The sequence below is a fragment of the Mytilus californianus genome, unplaced genomic scaffold (genome assembly GCF_021869535.1).
Source record: "Mytilus californianus isolate M0D057914Y unplaced genomic scaffold, xbMytCali1.0.p SCAF_6, whole genome shotgun sequence".
Lineage (NCBI taxonomy): Eukaryota > Metazoa > Mollusca > Bivalvia > Mytilida > Mytilidae > Mytilus > Mytilus californianus.
In genome coordinates, this window is record NW_026262712.1 from 101343149 (window position 1) to 101363326 (window position 20178).

The window sequence follows — 20178 nt, forward strand, 5'->3', positions numbered from 1 at the left end:
CTGAACAGTCATTTTTTCCTTTTCAAATAAGTACATATGTTCATCTTTAACTATACTAATTCTTTTTTCTGAATGATTGATTTTTCTTATTCTACTCTTTACTGGCTGAAAAGTGTCATTTTTATGTTTTTTACGGAGTATATAACTAAACATTTGCTATACTCCACAGGATCCGAATTGGATGATTTACACATTTTACTTTTTTTATTATTGATATAATACTTATTGAATGATAACTTTAAACTCACGGATGACAAATGCTCAGTATATAAGATAACTTGTTTAACCAGTGGAACATATTTCACAGACAAGGAACTTATTTCACCAGGTGAGAACAAATCTCACAAACCCAGAACTTATTTCACCAGATAAGGAACAAATCTCATAAACCGGGAACTTATTTCACCAGGTGAGGAACAAATTTCACCAACCCGGTACTTATTTCACCAGGTAAAGTGTGGAACTTATTTTAAAGAGATGGAACAAATTATATAGAAATAATCTGTGAAAAAAGTTCTCCCAGAACATATTTCCTGTGATATTAGTTCCACTGGAACTTTTTTCACAGGAACAAATTTTGGCTCACACATACAGCTTAGTTTAATGAAAATATTGTCTTGTATTGCATAAGGGATGCGAGTCCTAAAATAATATTGAATAGCCATACGAACTTCCTTCTAATCATCGAAAAAGGGGGAAAGTGGGAAATCTAGTAGCAAAACTTATCCCCCTTGCCAAACATTGAAAAATCGAACAATTTTAAACAATTTTATCCTTCAGCTTGGAGTGCTTTAGGGTTAGAACTTGTTTGATATTCATTATCCAAAAATGAAAATTCAGTGATGTTATTTAATCCGTCACACTTTTCTTAAATGACGCGAACCCAAGGCCTCGTTTTTTTAGGTCCAATTTACGGATTATGTAATCTTTATTTGTTGTTTCAATGCTAAACATACTTACACCCCAGTTCTATTGTTATACTTCATAGTTTCTATTTCTGAAACAAGTGTAAATTGAATAGATCTATTGTTACGAATAACAATGGATTTTGACCACATGGTGTGACGAGCGGGGTTTCTGGAAACCCCTGCTTCTACATCCTAAAAACACAGTCCAATTTTGTTAATCATTACAATAGAAATTGATTATGTTTTAAATAGCATGAACATAAGAAATTACTAATAGTGTTCACTACAAGTTGTTTCAAGATATTAAAAAACACATTTTAGGAAATTCCAATAGCGAAAAAAATATTAAGCATCTATTTTGAATAAAAAAAACTTTTAAGGGAAAAATAATTTGATTGATAGCATTGAAAAACTAAATAAAATTGTTCGCGATTTGCGAGAAAAAAAATTTCTGACTCCGACAAAAAACCATACCCCCTCCCCCCCCCCCCCCCCCCCCCTCTTGAAGTTAAAATGGTTGCTCCCTAAATACTCCTTTGCTTAAGAGTAATATTTGTGATCCCAGTCATATGTCTCTATTCTACTATTCTAAAGCATTGATCTTTAAAAAAAAACAGGGATTCTAACTCCCGGACCCTTCCCCCCGGATTGCCCTCAAAAAGGAAGTTCCTAAATATTAATTTTTATATATATAAAACCGTAACATGAAAAATACATTTATGATTACCTTCAGTAAACTGATACAGGTAAGTACTTTGGGTTATAATATTGCCTTTATCTTTAGTCTCTTCTACCAAATCCAACGCTTGACTCAAAATGTCGTCCGTCTTATACCCTTCCATATTGACAACTGCATGCAAGGCGCATGATGTATTTTTTTTTTTGTAAATAGAATGCACGAAACGGTCAACCTTGAACTGCTGATCCATATTAGCACCAGGATTTAACGGGAATATGCACAACAGCAACTTTGACATTTGTAAAATCTACTCACTTGTCAAAGTTTGAACGAGCCAAAGTAAGGTTACTAGTGGGGTTTCATGTAAAAAAAAATGTTTTTCTTATAAATCATGGTTTGATTTTGTCAATAAATATGCTATCCATTCTTTTTCATTTAATAATCAATGTTAACAAATATTGGGTTTAGCATTGGGTGTAAGTTAGTTATACACCTCGGATACGCCGTGTCTGGATAAGAAACCCCTCCGGCCTCCGGCCGTCGGGGTTTCTTATCCAGACACACCTATCCCTCGGTGTATAACTATTACGGAAATTTTATTAAAAAAAAATCCTCAGGTACTCCTCTTATGTACTACATAGACATTAGATAACTGTGAGCATATGTTATAACGAAAATCTAAGTAATAAAGTCTGAGGATTTTCTGTAAGAATCTTAGCTTGAGGAACCATAAAATCCACAGAATGGAACATATCTATTATTCAGTACTATTGATATTATTGCACTTTGAAAATTTTGCAGTACACCGGCCTACAGAAGGGGGTCATAAGCCTAATGGTCTCTAATCATCTGTACATGTATCTTCAGATCGACAAACTGTCGCCAAAAGATGTAAGACGTTGGGCTAAGAGAATTGACAACGAAACATTTTGAAAATTGTTGAACCCTGTCCTCGCCATACAAACACACACACACATACACATATATTTGTTTCTAATATATGTAGACATCTTTTGTCTACATTTTATTTACGTATTGACCTCTTTTTTTAAACTGCAGAATTAATCTGTCTATTGTCCATCTATTGCCTCAATACAACTCACAACATGTATTATATGAGGGGAGCTTCTCAAACCTCTTTCCCAACTTAGTTTATTTTGGGACCTTCTGCAGGAATGAAAAAAAAATGAATAGCAAAATCCAGTTAAGTTTTAAAATATTCTGAAACTTCAAATGCATTTAAATTTTATTTATCTAGGTCCAGCCATGCTCTAAAACTTTTCCAGGTGCACAGGTTTGTCTGTACTCGGGGTGAAATTTGTGGTGTAAATACGGCCATATTTGCGAAAAGGTTTTGATGAACCTTAAGAGTGACATTCATTTATTTGCAAAAATGAACACAAGCCTAAGAGTAATATACCACAATCTCTCTCGTGGTTACAAAACGTGACAAAAAACGCCCAAAAAACCCAGGTAGATTGACTAATTATTATTTATCAATCTAATAATAATAATATTAATATTTGTAGCTAAAATAAAAGATTTACTTACTCGATTTGACATTACGAAAAAGGCTTTATACTTCCGGTGGTGTGGTTGTATATAATTCAAGAATCAGCGTGTTTTTGTTTTGTTTTGTATTTTGTGTAAATAATTACCTGGTTCTGATCAACTTAATCGAGGAAGTCACACATGATTTATTTTGCAAATTTTTTAAAACCCATTCACTCTTTACAAAGTGCGACATGATGAGTTTTTCTTATCGTGAACAATATTATTAGTGAATATTACTTTTTATCGTTTTCAATAAAGATGATTAGATCCGTGTATTATATGTCAATGCATAACATTACGAAAGGCTAGTATGGTCTTTCGAAAATGTCATTCAATCAAGTCATTCAACGGAGCCATTATAAATGAATGTGATATGTATTTAGTACTGTGTAATTGATATTCTTTTTCAAATATCCAAAGACTGAAAAATTCAAGCCAAAAAAAAAATGTATGATTTCGGGTTTGGGGGAATGACAAAAAAATCAATATGAAAACTTATGGTCCCTTCCCCCACACACAAAGATCTGTCTGTAGTATGTGAGGACCTGTTTTGAAAAATGGGTTTTATTTTGCTAAATACATCATGTGCGACTTCATCGATTCAGTTGATCAGAAACCAGGTAAATCTCTACACAAAATACAAATATACAAACTGATTCTTGAATTTTATACAACCACACCCGCGGTATACACTGTATCTAAACTACCCCGGCGAAAAATGTTTTGACTCGATAGTATCTAATGTCCGGTACGGTGACGGACAATCAACAGACAGAGAAAAGGTAGAATTTCTATTTATTTATTTGTTTTTTAATGACATTGAAGAATAAACATACACATATAACTATTTTCGATTGTGTGATGTAATATTTTCTACAACCGTTCTAGATTAATGGAGAAATAAGTAAAAGGCACATGAAAATGGTGAATTGAGTGAACCTTGCTACGAATTTGTTTAATTTCTTTTTAAATTGTGCACATTGTACGGAAAGAAAAGTACGGAAAGAAAGATATTAACACAGAGATTGCATGGCTAGTCACTATGAGCACCTCAATATTTGCATTTCTGTGCATGGAACGGAAGAAATGGGTCATGTCAAAATGGAAGGACCCTGTTTCGTCAATGTTGTTTATTACACAAGGACCCTGTTTTGTCTCAGTATAGGACCCGGTTTTGTTTTGTTTTGAAACCACAAATTTATGAAAAGCTACTTCAGCACGGATCTGGACATTGCCCATCGGAAGAAATTAAATATTTGAGTCAAAAAGATGTTATACAGATGTTATTGCAATACAAACATGTTTTAAAATATATTTCAAACGGGAACTTTTCGAAATAGGGAGTAGACATTTTTGAATGCTATACGTATACCTTATTGATCTTATCGTCGAACTAAGTTTAAATGGAAATAAATACTTTTTATCATGTACTTACATTAATTCCTTATGATAGAAAAAAGAAGATGTGGTGTGATTGCCAATGAGACAACTCGTCACAAGAGATCAAATGACACAGAAATTAACAACTGTAGGTCGCCGTACGGCCTTCAACAATGAACAAAGCTCATACAACATAGTCAGCTATAAAAGGCCCCGAAATGACAAGTGTAAAACAATTCAAACGAGGAAACTAACGGCCTAGTTTATGTACAGAAACAAAATGAACGAAAAACAAATATGTAACACAGCAACAAAGACAACGACTGAAATACAGGCTCCTGGCTTGGGACAGGTAAATATTTACAGAATGTGACGGGGTTAAACATCTTAGCGGGATCCCAACCCTCCCCCTAACCTGGGAAATTAGTGTAACAGTACAACATAAGAACGAACTATAAAAATCAGTTGAAAAAGGCTTAAGTCATCAGATGGATACAAATAGAATTACATCTCAAAAATGTTTGTTTGTTTTCTATACTACTGTAATGATGTAAAAATAAGAAGATGTGGAATGATTGTGTTACCATATCAATTTATCAAAAGAGTAAGGATAGTATGCTTTACTACACTATACGCTATGTTTACAATATATTTACTCATTCGTTCATCCATTGACGGACAGTGAGAGAAAAAGCTCCGTTTTGAAGGCCGTACTTTGACCTATAATGGTTTACTTTTACAAATTGTGACTTGGATGGAGAGTTGTCTCATTGGCACTCATACCACATCTATTAGAACGTTTTGGATATCTCAAATCAAAATGGTTGCCTTTCGAACGTGTATTTTATGTCCGCTTCGAAATACACAAGTTCTAAACTTCCCCATTAGAAACAAAATAATTATATCATGCCATGCTCTACGCTCATTTTAACATAGGTAGGCATTATATTTGTCAATATTTTATACCTGGCTAACGCTTGGTTTAAAAATTTTAACAAATATAATGCCTTCCTATGTTAAAATGAGCATTGAGCATGGCATGAAAGAATTATTTCTTTTTATAAATAAAAGTTGGTTTGCAACATTATAACGTCCAATATCTTCGTCTTCGTCTTCGTAGAACAACCTAATTGGCAATTTAGCCCGTGAAAAATGACGATGAGACAGCTTTCCATCAGAGACCAAATGACGTAAAAGTTAACAAATATAGAACACCGTATGGCATCCAACAATGAGAAACGCCCATACGGCATAGAAAGCTAAAAAAGGCCCCGAAATGAAAACTGTAAAAAAAAAACTAATGTGAAAACTAACGACCTAGATTTATGTACAAAATAAAAAACGAATAACAAATACATGTATGATATACAGCAACAAAAGACAACAACCGATTTACAGGCTCCTAGATTCGGTACTGGCACATACAGAATGACGGGGTTGAACGTGTAAGCCCCCCCCCCCGCTCCCCTCCAAAAAAAAACAAGAAAAAAACTGATATAACAGCACAACATATGAACAAACTATAAAATTCAGTGAGTTGAAAAAGGCTTAACTCATTTGATTACAGAGCCCCTATAGTAAATATGCGATTGGCGGCTGTCTCTGTTTTTTCGTCTTTTATTAAATTGATGGTATACGATATAGTTACATTATATCAGTGGCGGATCCAGGGGAGTAGAGGGAGAACACCGACCCCTCCCCCCTTTTGGTGGCTAGAAATAATTATTTTATCATGTTTTTTACGATTTATTAATGATTTTTTATTTAGCATAAAATCGTTAAAAAAAGTTCCCCTTGCAACGCTCGGCGGTATAAAATCCGTTTATGAATACGCCCCTTTAAAAAAAGTCATGGCCTCGGTCCGCCCTTGCATATTGACAATTTTAAACTTGACCAAATTGGTTAAATTGTAGAACATTTGTCAATGTACGATGATCATTATACAATGAAGAGATAAACCTATATATAATAGTTGTACTATATAGGGCAGTTGTTAACAACTTGATACTAGTGCATTAAAGAATTTGTTAAAGAAAAAAAAGAGAGATAAAACATCGTTTATTTATAAAAATTACTAATCAAATAATCATTATTGCAATTTCCGGATGGCCTAAGACTTTTATACTAATTTATACTTAGTATTATTGTAACAAGGAGGGTAAACAGATTTTTAACGCACTCTTATTGTGATCCTTTGCGCCGCATGGAAATTCCTTTTCTTGGGCGATTCTGCATGCACATACATTTGTCTTATTCTCTTGCTTCATATAATGAACGTTTAGTTTCAGAATATTTATTTTCAAACGATTATACTGTCTTCCCTTTAAGTAGAGCGGACACTAAGATAACCATCTTGTTGTCCCAGAAAATCCCATATCAAATGTGCGTCCTTAAATTTTCAAAGCCGTACACTAATTAAGTTTGAACACTTAAATTTGTATAGATGATATAAAAAAAATCTAATTCCGTTTCAAAACCTTCATTTCTTTTTAATTTTTCCTTTTTTTTTTATACAAAACAAAATTGAAATTTGCTTTGTTCTAATATAGCAGGAATTCAAGTGTTTACGGATTCAAAAAGGTTATAAGTTATCCTCTGAAAGAAAATGTTTTTCAACGATCCCTCAAACTGCTGTTGAACGCCATATTTTAATTTTCGTCATGCGATTATGCATTATTTTCTAAGACTAGACCGGGTCTGCTTCGTGAAATTTAAGGACAAAACCGGGTCGTACTTATTGACAAAACCGGGTGCTTCAATTTTGACATGACCCACTTCTTTCATTCCATGCACAGACATGCAAAAATTGAGGCGATCATAGTGAAAAGTCTTGACATCTCCGTGTTAATATCTTTCTTTCCGTACCTTTCTTTCCATACAATGTGCTCAATTTAAAGAGAAACTAAATAAATTCGAGGCAGGGTTCACTCAATTCACCATTTTGATGTGCCTTTTTACTTATTTCTCCATAAATCTAGAACGGTGGTAGAAAATATTACATCACACTATCGAAAATAGTTATATGTGTATGTATATTCTTCAATATCATTAAAACAACAAATAAATAAACAGAATTTCTACATTTCTCTGTCTGTTGATTGTCCGTCACCGTACCGGACATTAGATACTATTGAGTCCAAACATTTTTCGCCGGGGTAGTTTAGATACAGTGTATACCGCGGGTGTGGTTGTATAAAATACAAGAATCAGTTTGTATATTTGTATTTTGTGTAGAGATTTACCTGGTTTCTGATCAACTGAATCGATGAAGTCGCACATGATGTATTTAGCAAAATAAAACCCATTTACTCTATGCAAAGTGAGACACAATGTAAACATTTTTTTATCAACAACGTAACTTTCTATCGTTCTCGAAAAAGAACCGTTCCTTTTTATGACGATTTTTAAATTACGAAGGGCTATCTTTCTTAAATTCAAATTCAGTTACAATCAAGTCTATCATCGGAGTTTTTTTTTATTAATGGGTGTGTATTTAGTGCTTTATGAAAGTTTTTTTCCGTCAGATATCCGATGTCTAAGATTGATGAATTATATAGGTTAAGACAAGACAATGTATTACAATTTGGGCACACATAAGATGCAAAAAGATGATAACAGTTATACGTTAAAAAAATATATAATTATTCATTTGCAAGAATTTTGAAATAAAAATTAGCGATAAACATAATTTAATACAACTAAAATATACAACAATAAGTTGAGTTTTGGCAATACTTCGATATACAATGTGAACATAATTTATCTATACTATTAAATAAGAAGACCTCATTTTGTGTGTCGCTTCTTTCCTTCCACAATAAACTAATCATCATGCCTTTGTGTCCTATAGGTACCATGCATAGTCGCATTTGTCATCCTCGCTTATGATTATTCCGTTTGGGTTATTTTGGGAGGAAAACGAAAATAAAGGCGTCCGGATATTGTTTCCGTCATCGGACGGACTTTTAAGTCATAAACAAGACTTCCGTTTAGGACTGTTAAAATTACACATAACTTTTCATAGGTACTTCAGGGACAGGACAATTATTTTCGCTTTTTCTGTATACTTTGATCATACATCATGTACATATAATATAAATAAAGTTTACATTGTATTTGCTATTTACTATCAATTCCAAGTTTACTATCAATGGCGGTCATATATTATAAAGAGATTATAGTAGGTCTGTTCATAGTATACAGAAAAACGTTAAAATAATTGAAATTAATAGAAAACAAAAAAATAACGGATTTTGAAAACAAGAGGCTCTCAAGAGCCTGAATCGCTCACCTGTATTCCAGAGGAGAATATTTTTAAATGTTAGCAAACTTGAACAAATTGTGTAAAATTGTCTTTAAAGGGCAATAAGTCCTTAAGGCGTCAATTGACAATTTTGGTCATATTAACTTTTTTGTAGATCTTACTTTGCTGAACATTATTGCTGCTTACAGTTTATATATATCTATAATAATATCCAAAATAATAACAAAAAACTGCAAAATTTTGTTAAAACTACCAATTCGGTGGTAGCAAACCAACAATGGGTTGTTCGATTCGTCTGAAAATTTCAGGGCCGATAGATCTTGACCAATTAAACAATTTAACCCCCATGTCACATTTGCTCTTAAAGATTTAGTTTTTGAGATTTAAGTCAAAAACTGCATTTGACCCTTATGTTCTATTTTTAGCCATGGCGGCCATGTTTGTCGATGGATACAAACTTTGGATACAATTTATAAACAAGATACCCTAAGGAACATTTAGTTAAAGTTTGAAGGTAATTGGCTTAGTAGTTTCAGAGGAGAAGATTTTTAAATGTTAGCAAACTTGATGAACAAATTGTGTTAAATTGTCTTTAAAGGGCAATAACTCCTTAACGGGTCAATTGACAATTATGGTCATATTAACTTTTTTGTAGATCTTACTGTGCTGAACATTATTGCTGCTTACAGTTTATATATATATATCTATAATAATATTCAAAATAATAATAAAAAACTGCAAAATTTTGTTAAAACTACCAATCCGGTGGCAGCAACTCAACAATGGGTTGTTCGATTCGTCTGAAAATTTCAGAGCTGATAGATCTTGACAAATTGAACAATTTTACACCACGTCAGATTTGCTCTTAAAGCTTTAGTTTTTGAGATATAAGCCAAAAACTGCGTTTGACCCCTATGTTCTATTTTTAGCTATGGCGGCCATGTTTGTCGATGGATCAAAACTTCGGATACAATTTATAAACTAGATACCCTAAGGAACATTTAGTTAAAGTTTGAAGGTATTTGGCCCAGTAGTTTCAGAGAAGATTTTTGAAATAGTTTACGACGACAGACGACGGACGACGACGGACGCCAAGTGATGGCATAAACTCACATGGGACCCTTCGGACCCCGGTGAGCTAAAAAGGGGAGGGCTAAAAAGAATTGTCCTGTTACAAATACCTATGACTTTTGATACATTTCCTGAAATTCTCAAGTCATAAAATCTGTAACAAAGATTCATCCTACAACAGTTTACATACTTTCAACCACGCTCTTAATGCCCGCGATTTCGCGGGTGTGTTCTAGTATTTATAATGTCTAGGAAGAAGCTAACATGATACTTGTTATGAAAATATCTTTTCAATTCGTCTTGGATACCTGCACAATTTTGTCAAAACTGGTACATTAAAATATGACAATAGCCCTATAAATTTTACCTGTGATGGATTCTTAGTGTAATATGTAGGTATATACCTTTCCCTTAATGACTTTATTTGTTCGTTAGTACATACAAAAAACAATGATATTCGTCACCGACTGCATTTGAATCGCAGTGCTGGCAAATGCGTTCCTCTTTGGGAGAATTTTTCCACCGACCAATTTAAAAAGGGATTTTGAAATGTGAACATCTAAATCTGCAGTAGATATAACGATCTGCTTCTTTAAGATCGAACAAGTATTGCTCTAGACAAAATTTCGTTTTTGTATGACCATTTTTTTTTATAATGAATTTTCTTTATTGTAACAAATACACTAGCACAACATGTATACAGAATGGCATATTCACACAAAGGAAGTATTAAATAATAAAACAACAATTGAATATATAATGGTGCAACAATAGGTTGAACATAAATAATTATCTAATAACAATGGAATCGAATTCGTTCTTGCAATATCTATTTGTGGTGTTTAAATCAAAATTCGACATTTATTACTTATTCTATAATAGGGGCCCAGGGACTCCAGTATTTGTTATATTCCTCTACAGAGAGGTTTTTAAAAAAATGTATTTATCTAAGTTCAAGTATTCCTTTAAATAGTTTTTTAAAGCATTTAAATTTGGCAATACGTCTTGTAATTTTGTTCGGTAAATATAGTATTTTTTAAGCAGAATAATCTTATTTTTAACAAAATTCAATTTAACATTTTCGTAGTTACCAAACAGAATAATCTTAATATTCAAAGGCAGTTCAATATTTGTCATTTCAAAAATCCAGTTGTTTAGTGCATGCCAGAGACTGGCGACCATCGGACAGCTCCAAACTAAATGTTCTATGGTCTCTGGTTCTTCTTTGCAAAATTTACATATGTTGCTACTATTTATTCTCATCTTGTAAAGTAGTGAATTAGTTCCTTAAAATCTATGGATAATTCTATATTGGAACCAGCAAAGCTTAGTGCTTCTAGTATATTTTGTACACGAAGTGTGTATTTTTTCCCAGTTAATACCAGTCATATTGAGATGGTTCTCCCATTTTTCCTTTGCAGCAAAAGTAATATATTTCCCATCCAATACTTTGTACAAGTCCTTTGAACTTTTTTTTGATTCAAAGAAAATACTTATATCAACAGGTAGTATTGCTTGAATTTTTTTCTCCTTTACTTCAATATTGATCGTGTTTAACCACTCAATAAGCGAGTGTGCTATTCCATAATAATGTAAAACATTTGGCCTAAATTGATATAATTGTTGGAAATTTTGAAATGACATAATTTTGCCCTGATAATCTAACAGGTCATGCACTGTCCAAATTCAAGCTTTAGCCCAGTTTTTATAGTAGACACTTGAACCACCAATTTAAATGTTTTCTCCCTCCCATAAAGGATAAGATAGAAATTCATCAATACTTCTTGGTTTTCTAATTTGATTAAGGGTTTTCCAAGCATCAACAACCTCTTGCCAAAATTTATTTGAATCAGATGACTTTTTAAAAGGCCCAATATAACTTAGTTCAATAAAATTTATTTGATCCACAATAGAGACTAATCTCACCCACTTTGAATTCGAGTTATACAGCCGTCTTACCCATGTAAGTTTCAATCCCTGTATAAATGCTTTTAAATTTAGCATTTTAAAACCACCCATATAATAATCTTGACATAAAAGATCTCGCTTGACCTTATCTGGTTTATTATCCCAGATAAAAGCGTACATTTTATTTGTTAAATTACGTAACATATTCTCCTCTGGACTAGGGATAGATAGAAACAGATGATTTAATTTAGATATGACCAAAGTTTTTAAAATAGTAATCTTTCCAAAGGGAGTGAGATACTGTTTTGAACATTTTTTCAAAGTGTTGTCTATGTTATCTAACACTGGCCTATAATTTAAATTAATCATTCCATCTAGGTCAACTGAAAAAGTAATTCCAAGGAGCTTAAATGTACTGGAGCCCCATTTCAATCCCCACTTTACACTAATTTGATCTTGGCTATGTTTTTTGCTACCTATCCAAATAACACTTGTTTTTTCTATATTAATCTTAAGTCCCGAGATTTCAGCATAAAATTGGAGAACACGAAGAGATGCATCGAGCGATTCTGGCGAGCCATCTAATATCAATGATGTATCATCTGCATATTGAGAAAGTACAAATTCTGTATCATCTATAGTAATACCCTTTATCTCCTTACTATTTCTTTACTAAAATGCCTAATATTTCTGCACATAGCAAGAAAATATAAGGGAACAAAGGATCTCCCTGTCTACAGCCTCTCTCTACAGTGAAGAATTCTGACAGAAAACAGTTTTGTGTCACTGCAACTGTTATATTATTATAGAAGGTTTTAACCCAGGATATAACTGAATCACCAAAATTAAAATATCTTAATGTATCATAAAGAAAGGACCAAGATATGGAATCAAATGCCTTCTCAAAATCAATCAGCAAATGAATTCCTGGAATATTATTTTCTTCAGTAAAATGTAGAATATCATATATCAATCGACAATTTTCGCCTATATACCTACCTGGAATAAAACCAGTTTGATCAGAACTTATTAATTTTGACAAAACAGATTTTATTCTCTCTACTATACAGCTTGATGCCAATTTATATGTAGAATTTAGAAGATTAATAGGTCTCCAATTTTTAAGAAATTGTTTTGGTTAACCTTCTTTTGGAATACATGTAATCACTCCCTGCCTCTGGGTGACAGACATTTGACCCTTCCCATATCCAAAATTTATAGATCTAAGAACAAATTTACCAATATCAATCCAAAAAAATTATAAAAAAATTCTGCAGTGTAACCATCAGATCCTGGACTCTTGTTATTTTTCGTTCTCTTTAATGCTGCAGTTAATTCAGAAAAACTAATATTTCCCTCCAATAACTGCTTTTCATCCTCGCCCAGCTTCGGTATATCATCATACAAATTGTCCCGTGCTAAATCAACCCTTTTCAAACAATCTTGTTTTCTATAAAGTTTCTCATAAAACACCTTTGTCTGATTTAAGATTTCTTTTTGTTCTTCCACTACAACCCCATTTTCTAAAGTAAGTTTTTGAATAGTCTTATTAATGTAATTTCTAGTCTCTAGATTTAAAAATAAGTTGGTAGGTTTTTCTCCTTCTTCAATCCACTGACTTCTTGACCTAACATATTGTCCCTGAACCTTCTTTTGTCTATACGATTTAAGTTCTGCTTTTTTCTGATCAATCTCTTCCAGATTTTCTTCTGTTAGTGCATTTTCTTCTAATTGTTTTTATTTTAAAATAATCTAATTTTCAATTTTTATACCCTCTTTTGTTTTATAAGAGGCATATGAAATAGTTTTTTCGCGTATTTCTGTGAGTAAAGTTTCGAAAAATAACTGGTCATCTACGATAAATTCAATTTCAGAGTTGTCAATATTTTGTAAATATTCATTTCTATATATCTTGACGGCATATTGTTCTTTTACTGTACTTATAAGTTTTTTTTTATCTCTTTAGTGCTGGCAAATGCGTTCCTCTTTGGGAGAATTTTTCCACCGACCAATTTAAAAGGGGATTTTGAAATGTGAACATCTAAATCTGCAGTAGATATAACGATCTGCCTCTTTAAGATCGAACAAGTATTGCTCTAGACAAAATTTCGTTTTGTATGACCATTGAAAAAACTAAGAGTTTTCTATATCAGAAAACAATTGCTGACCGCATTGATCAATTGGTCTCCTTTTTATTTCGGTTTTAATATCCGAACAATTAACTGCACCCTGTGCATTCCAGATGGAAGAAATCCTAAGTTTCAGAGAAGATAACTATTTAAATGTATATTGGCCTGAAATATGCAAGTTATACATTAACTGATACAAAATCCCGGATAATTTGTAAATACTACTTGACACTAACGAGTGCGAGTGACATTTTACAAAAAGACTCTTAGTATGAATCTCGTACACCAAAATACAAGGATACCAAATCAAACTCTTAGTGTGAATCTTGTACACCAAAATACAATGATTCCAAATCAAACTCTTAGTGTGAATCTTGTACACCAAAATACAATGATTCCAAACCAAACTCTTAGTGTGAATCTTGTACACCAAAATACAATGATTCCAAATCAAACTCTTCGCGTATGAATCTTGTACACCAAAAAACAATGATTCCAAATAAAACTCAAATTTTGCGTAAACTGCATAATGTTTACAATAGATGGCAATTCTTAAAACAATCCTCCTAAAATAATGAAATTGCCCCGATAGCAAAATATTTCTTGGGGGGGGGGTCAATATGTATATGCCCCCATAAAAATGAATTTATCGTTTATAGGTCAAGAAAATTTTGTTCATCAATTTAAACTGCAATTAATGTATATTGTTCTGGAAACAGCCTTCTACTGAAGCTATGACAGTTGCTTAAAATAGCGCCATCTGCAAATAGGGATCATTTTGCTTTTCTATGTTTAGAGAACACATCGATTGTTGTCAATATCAGTAAGAACATATTAGTTTGAAGTGCGAAAAGAAATATGCTAGTTATATATTGTAAACAAAAAATTTCATGTTTAACGTATTTACCTTTTGGAGTCATGATGAAATGCCAACATGCCCTTGCTCCTAAATCGATGTCAAAAATTGAAATCAGTTAGTTGATTTAGAAGAACTTGATGGTCTATTGCATGATATCAACGAACCAGAAATAATTCTACTGATGTTTTAATTTGGTATAAAATGTATTAGACATATTAGATCATATTGTCACCGTAGCTATTTATCAGAAGAGTACAGCTATATACTAGTACTATACTATATGTTGTGTGTACTATATTAACTATCATTTACGCATTCATTCATACATTCATTCATTCATTCATTCATTCATTGACGGACAGTTAGGAAAAGACTTTAGTCTATATACTACTCTGCACGAATTAATAATGCATGCAACCCCACCACATTTTCTGGTACTATATATACGGTGTACTCGTACTAATGCGAGTTTCACACTTTACACGCCCGAGCTATGGGATATATAACTTTTTCCCTATTTTCAGGTAAGCACATTTAATTTTGTAGGCCTTTTAATGCATGTACTTCTATCAAATTCACAGTTCATTTTACAAGGAAACTTCAAGTAAACATTTGAAATAAATGTTTATTATAATTATGTTTTTTCAGTGTGAATAAATGGTTTGCTACATAATATCGTCACTACATATCAAAGCCCTATCATTAAGGTTCATGTGGACCCTTTTGCTAAAATGGCTGCATTTTCACCTCAAAATGTACTCTGAGTACAGACAAACCTGTGTATCTGGAAAAGTTTTAAAGCATAGCATGCCCTAGATAAATAAAATTCTAATATGTTTTATGTTTTAGAAAATTAAAAACTTCACATGATTTTGCAGTGCACTTTTTTTTCATTCCTTCAGAAGGTGCCAAAATAAACTAAGTTGGGAAAGAGGTTTGAGAACTTCCCCACAGGTAATAATTGAAGTGAACTGTATTGATTGACATGGACAATAGATACCCGACAATAATTGGTTTTTTAAACTGTGTACCTGAGTGGACCATATCAAGCGAAACTCAACTGTTTGTTAATTTTATCATCTTCTGCAGGGACGAAAAAAAGTGCATTGCAAAATCCAGTTAAGTTTTGAATTTTCTAAAATATACAATGCATTTGAATTTTATTTATCCAGGGCATGCTATGCCTTAAAACTTTTCCAGATGCACAGGTTTGTCTGTACTCAGAGTAAATTTTGAGGTGAAAACACATCCATTTTAGCCAAAGGGTCCACATGAACCTTAACCCTGTGACAATAGTAAGAAGTTGACTTCCAAATATTCGTATTGAGTGTTCCTGATGAAGGTAAATCCAGACAAGCGCTTCGGACGCATTACATTTATAACGTGTTTTCATTTTTTTTCCTATCTGGTTCCATATTCGACTGAATTGTGTTCGCAACTCGCGATGTGAAATCACAAGTCAAGATATTTTTGCATATTATTACGTAGTTGTTTTAGTAAAAATGACTGACACTTCAAAGGATTAAATACCCTTCCTGAGCACATGATATTAACCCCGTTTCAAGGTAGTACCCTTCCTGAGCACATGAGATTTACACCGTTTTAAGGTAGTACCCTTCCTGAACACATGACATTAACCCCGTTTTAAGGTAGTACCCTTCCTGAACACATGATGTTAGCCCCGTTTTAAGGTAGTACCCTTCCTGAACACACGAGATTAACCCCGTTTTAAGGTAGTACCCTTCCTGAACACACGAGATTAACCCCGTTTTAAGGTAGTACCCTTCCCGAGTACATGAGATTAACCCTGTTTAAAGGTAGTACCCTTCCTGAACACATGAGATTAACCCCGTTTTAAGGTAGTACCCTTCCTAAACACATGAGATTAACCCCGTTTTAAGGTAGTACCCTTCCTGAGCACATGGCTGAGCACATGAAATTAACCCCGTTTTAAGGTAGTACCCTTCCTGATAACATGGCTGAGCACATGAGATTAACCCCTTTTTAAGGCTGTACCCTTCCTGAACACATGAGATTAATCCCGTTTTAAGGTAGTACCCTTCCTGAACACATGGCTGAGAACATGAGATTTATCCCGTTCGGACGCATTACATTTATAACGTGTTTTCATTTTTTTTCCTATCTGGTTCCATATTCGACTGAATTGTGTTCGCAACTCGCGATGTGAAATCACAAGTCAAGATATTTTTGCATATTATTACGTAGTTGTTTTAGTAAAAATGACTGACACTTCAAAGGATTAAATACCCTTCCTGAGCACATGATATTAACCCCGTTTCAAGGTAGTACCCTTCCTGAACACATGAGATTTATCCCGTTTTAAGGTAGTACCCTTCCTGAACACATGGCTGAGAACATGAGATTTATCACGTTTTAAGGTAGTACCCTTTCTAAACACATGAGATTAACCCCGTTTTAAGGCTGTACCCTTCCTGAACACATGAGATTAATCCCGTTTTAAGGTAGTACCCTTCCTGAACACATGGTATTAACCCGTTTTAAAGTAGTACCCTTCCTGAACACATGAGATAAACCCCGTTTAAAGGAAGTACCCTTCCCGAGTACATTAGATTAACCCTGTTTAAAGGTAGTACCCTTCCTGAACACATGAGATTAACCCCGTTTTAAGGTAGTACCCTTCCTAAACATACGAGATTAACCCCGTTTTAAGGTAGTACCCTTCCTGAGCACATGGCTGAGCACATGACATTAACCCCGTTTTAAGGTAGTACCCTTCCTGAACACATGGCTGAGCACATGAGATTAACCCCTTTTTAAGGCTGTACCCTTCCTGAACACATGAGATTAATCCCGTTTTAAGGTAGTACCCTTCCTGAACACATGGCTGAGAACATGAGATTTATCCCGTTTTAAGGTAGTACCCTTTCTAAACACATGAGATTAACCTTGTTTTAAGGTAGTACCCATCCTGAACACATGGTATTAACCCGTTTTAAGGTAGTACCCTTCCTGAGCACATGAGATTAACCCCGTTTAAATGAAGTACATGTACCCTTCCTGAGCACATGACATTAACCCCGTTTTAAGGTAGTACCCTTCCTGAACACATGATGTTAGCACCGTTTTAAGGTAGTACCCTTCCTGAACACACGAGATTTACCCCGTTTTAAGGTAGTACCCTTCCTGAACACATGAGATTAACCCCGTTTTAAGGTAGTACCTTTCCTGAACACATGAGATTCACTCCGTATTAAAGTAGTACCCTTCCTGAACACATGAGATTAACCCCGTTTTAAGGTAATACCCTTCCGGAACACATGAGATTAACCCCGTTTTAAGGTAATACCCATCCTGAACACATGGTATTAACCCGTTTTAAGGTAGTACCCTTCCTGAGCACATGAGATTAACCCCGTTTAAATGAAGTACATGTACCCTTCCTGAGCACATGACATTAACCCCGTTTTAAGGTAGTACCCTTCCTGAACACTTGGCTGAGCACATGAGATTAACCCCTTTTTAAGGCTGTACCCTTCCTGAACACATGAGATTAATCCCGTTTTAAGGTAGTACCCTTCCTGGGCACATGGCTGAGAACATGAGATTAATCCCGTTTTAAGGTAGTACCCTTCCTAAACACATGAGATTAACCCCGTTTTAAGGTAGTACCCATCCTGAACACATGGTATTAACCCGTTTTAAGGTAGTACCCTTCCTGAGCACATGATATTAACCCCGTTTTAGGGTAGTACCCTTCCTGAACACATGAGATTAACCCCGTTTTAAGGTAGTACCCATCCTGAACACATGGTATTAACCCGTTTTAAGGTAGTACCCTTCCTGAGCACATGAGATTAACCCCGTTTTAATGTAGTACATGTACCTTTCCTGAGCACATGACATTAACCCCGTTTTAAGGTAGTACCCTTCCTGAACACATGACATAAACCCCGTTTTAAGGTAGTACCCTTCCTGAGCACATGATATTAACCCCGTTTTAAGGTAGTACCCTTCCTGAACACATGAGATTAACCCCGTTTTAAGGTAGTATCCTTCCTGAACATAGACATTAACCCCGTTAAGTAGTACTCTTCCTGAGCACATGAGATTAACCCCGTTTTAAGGTAGTAACCTTCCTGAACACATGATATTAACGCGTTTTAAGGTAGTACCCTTCCTGAGCACATGAGATTAACCCCGTTTTAAGGTAGTACATGAACCCTTCCTGAACACATGAGATTAACCCCGTTTTAAGGTAGTACCCTTACTGAACACATGAGATTAACCCCGTTTTAAGGTAGTACCCTTCATGAGCACATGAGATTAACCCCGTTTTAAGGTAGTACCCGTCCTGAGCACATGAGATTAACCCCGTTTTAAGGTAGTAACTTTCCTGAGCACATGAGATTAACCCCGTTTTAAGGTAGTACCCTTCCTGAACACATGACATTAACCCCGTTTTAAGGTAGTACCCTTCCTGAACACACGAGATTAACCCCGTATTAAGGTAGTACCCTTCCTGATCACATGAGATTAACCCCGTTTTAAGGTAGTACCCTTCCTGAGCACATGAGATTAACCCCGTTTTAATGTCCATTTCGTTACATAAAAAATCTAGAGGAATTAAACAGGTGACAAAAATGTGAATCACTATTAAATGAAGCTATTTAAATCATGTGAATCCTTATAATTAATTGTTGAATTTATTCCAGGAGCAATTATATGTACATTCTTTTTTAGTTCACAAAATAATTTATTATTTACTACTAGACTGGTCTTCAAATAAAGATGTTACTTGATATAAAAATAAGGAGATGTGGTATAATTGCTAATGATACAACTATCCACCAGAGTTCAAATGAAGTGGATGTAAGCAATTATAGGCCACCGTGCGGCATTTAACCACGAGAAAAACTCATACCGTATAGTTGACTATAAAAGTCCCGACATGAAAATGTGAAACAATTCAAACGAGAAACTTACTTCTTTTTATTGACTACTTTAAAATATCTCATTTTCAATAAGCATGAACTTATATACATTTTGAAGCTTGTGGTTAATTACAGTTATTCATATATAGTATTAAAATATTGATACTATATATATCCTTAAAAGATCAAATATGTGCCCCTACCCTATAAAATTTTACAAAATTTCCATATTTCTATCATTAACCTTGTAATTCTATCGCCAGGTGTAAGTATGTTATTTTACATTTGTTTCCGTTTATAAAAGTTTTTGCAAAAGACAAAACGCTAACGAATGCTATTCCTGTTTTTGACCCGAAACAACGCATGCCAAATAAAACGAAAATGGCGACAATTGTAAAAACTATGATTCCTGTTTCTAGGGTGATAAATTAATGAAAACATAATATTTGAAAATGTTTTCTCCAAAGAAATCAGAATTTAAAACTATCAAGGACTGCCTTTTCTTGTCGGTAT

At 34.0% G+C, this 20178-nt stretch overlaps 1 protein-coding gene across 4 annotated transcripts in view; it reads right to left on the bottom strand.

Moving 5' to 3' along the window:
* Positions 1 to 20178, bottom strand: part of LOC127706765 (uncharacterized) — a 61439-nt gene that overhangs the window by 25950 nt on the left and 15311 nt on the right. The window contains exon 1 of one of the 4 annotated variants that reach the window (XM_052211442.1): positions 3139 to 3239. The exons of 1 other annotated variant lie outside the window; for it this stretch is intronic. The gene's annotated coding sequence lies outside the window, so the exon portion shown is untranslated. Of the gene's footprint in view, positions 1 to 3138; positions 3266 to 20178 lie in introns of those variants that run through there. 2 more of the 4 variants (XM_052211437.1, XM_052211438.1) reach the window with 2 other exon arrangements.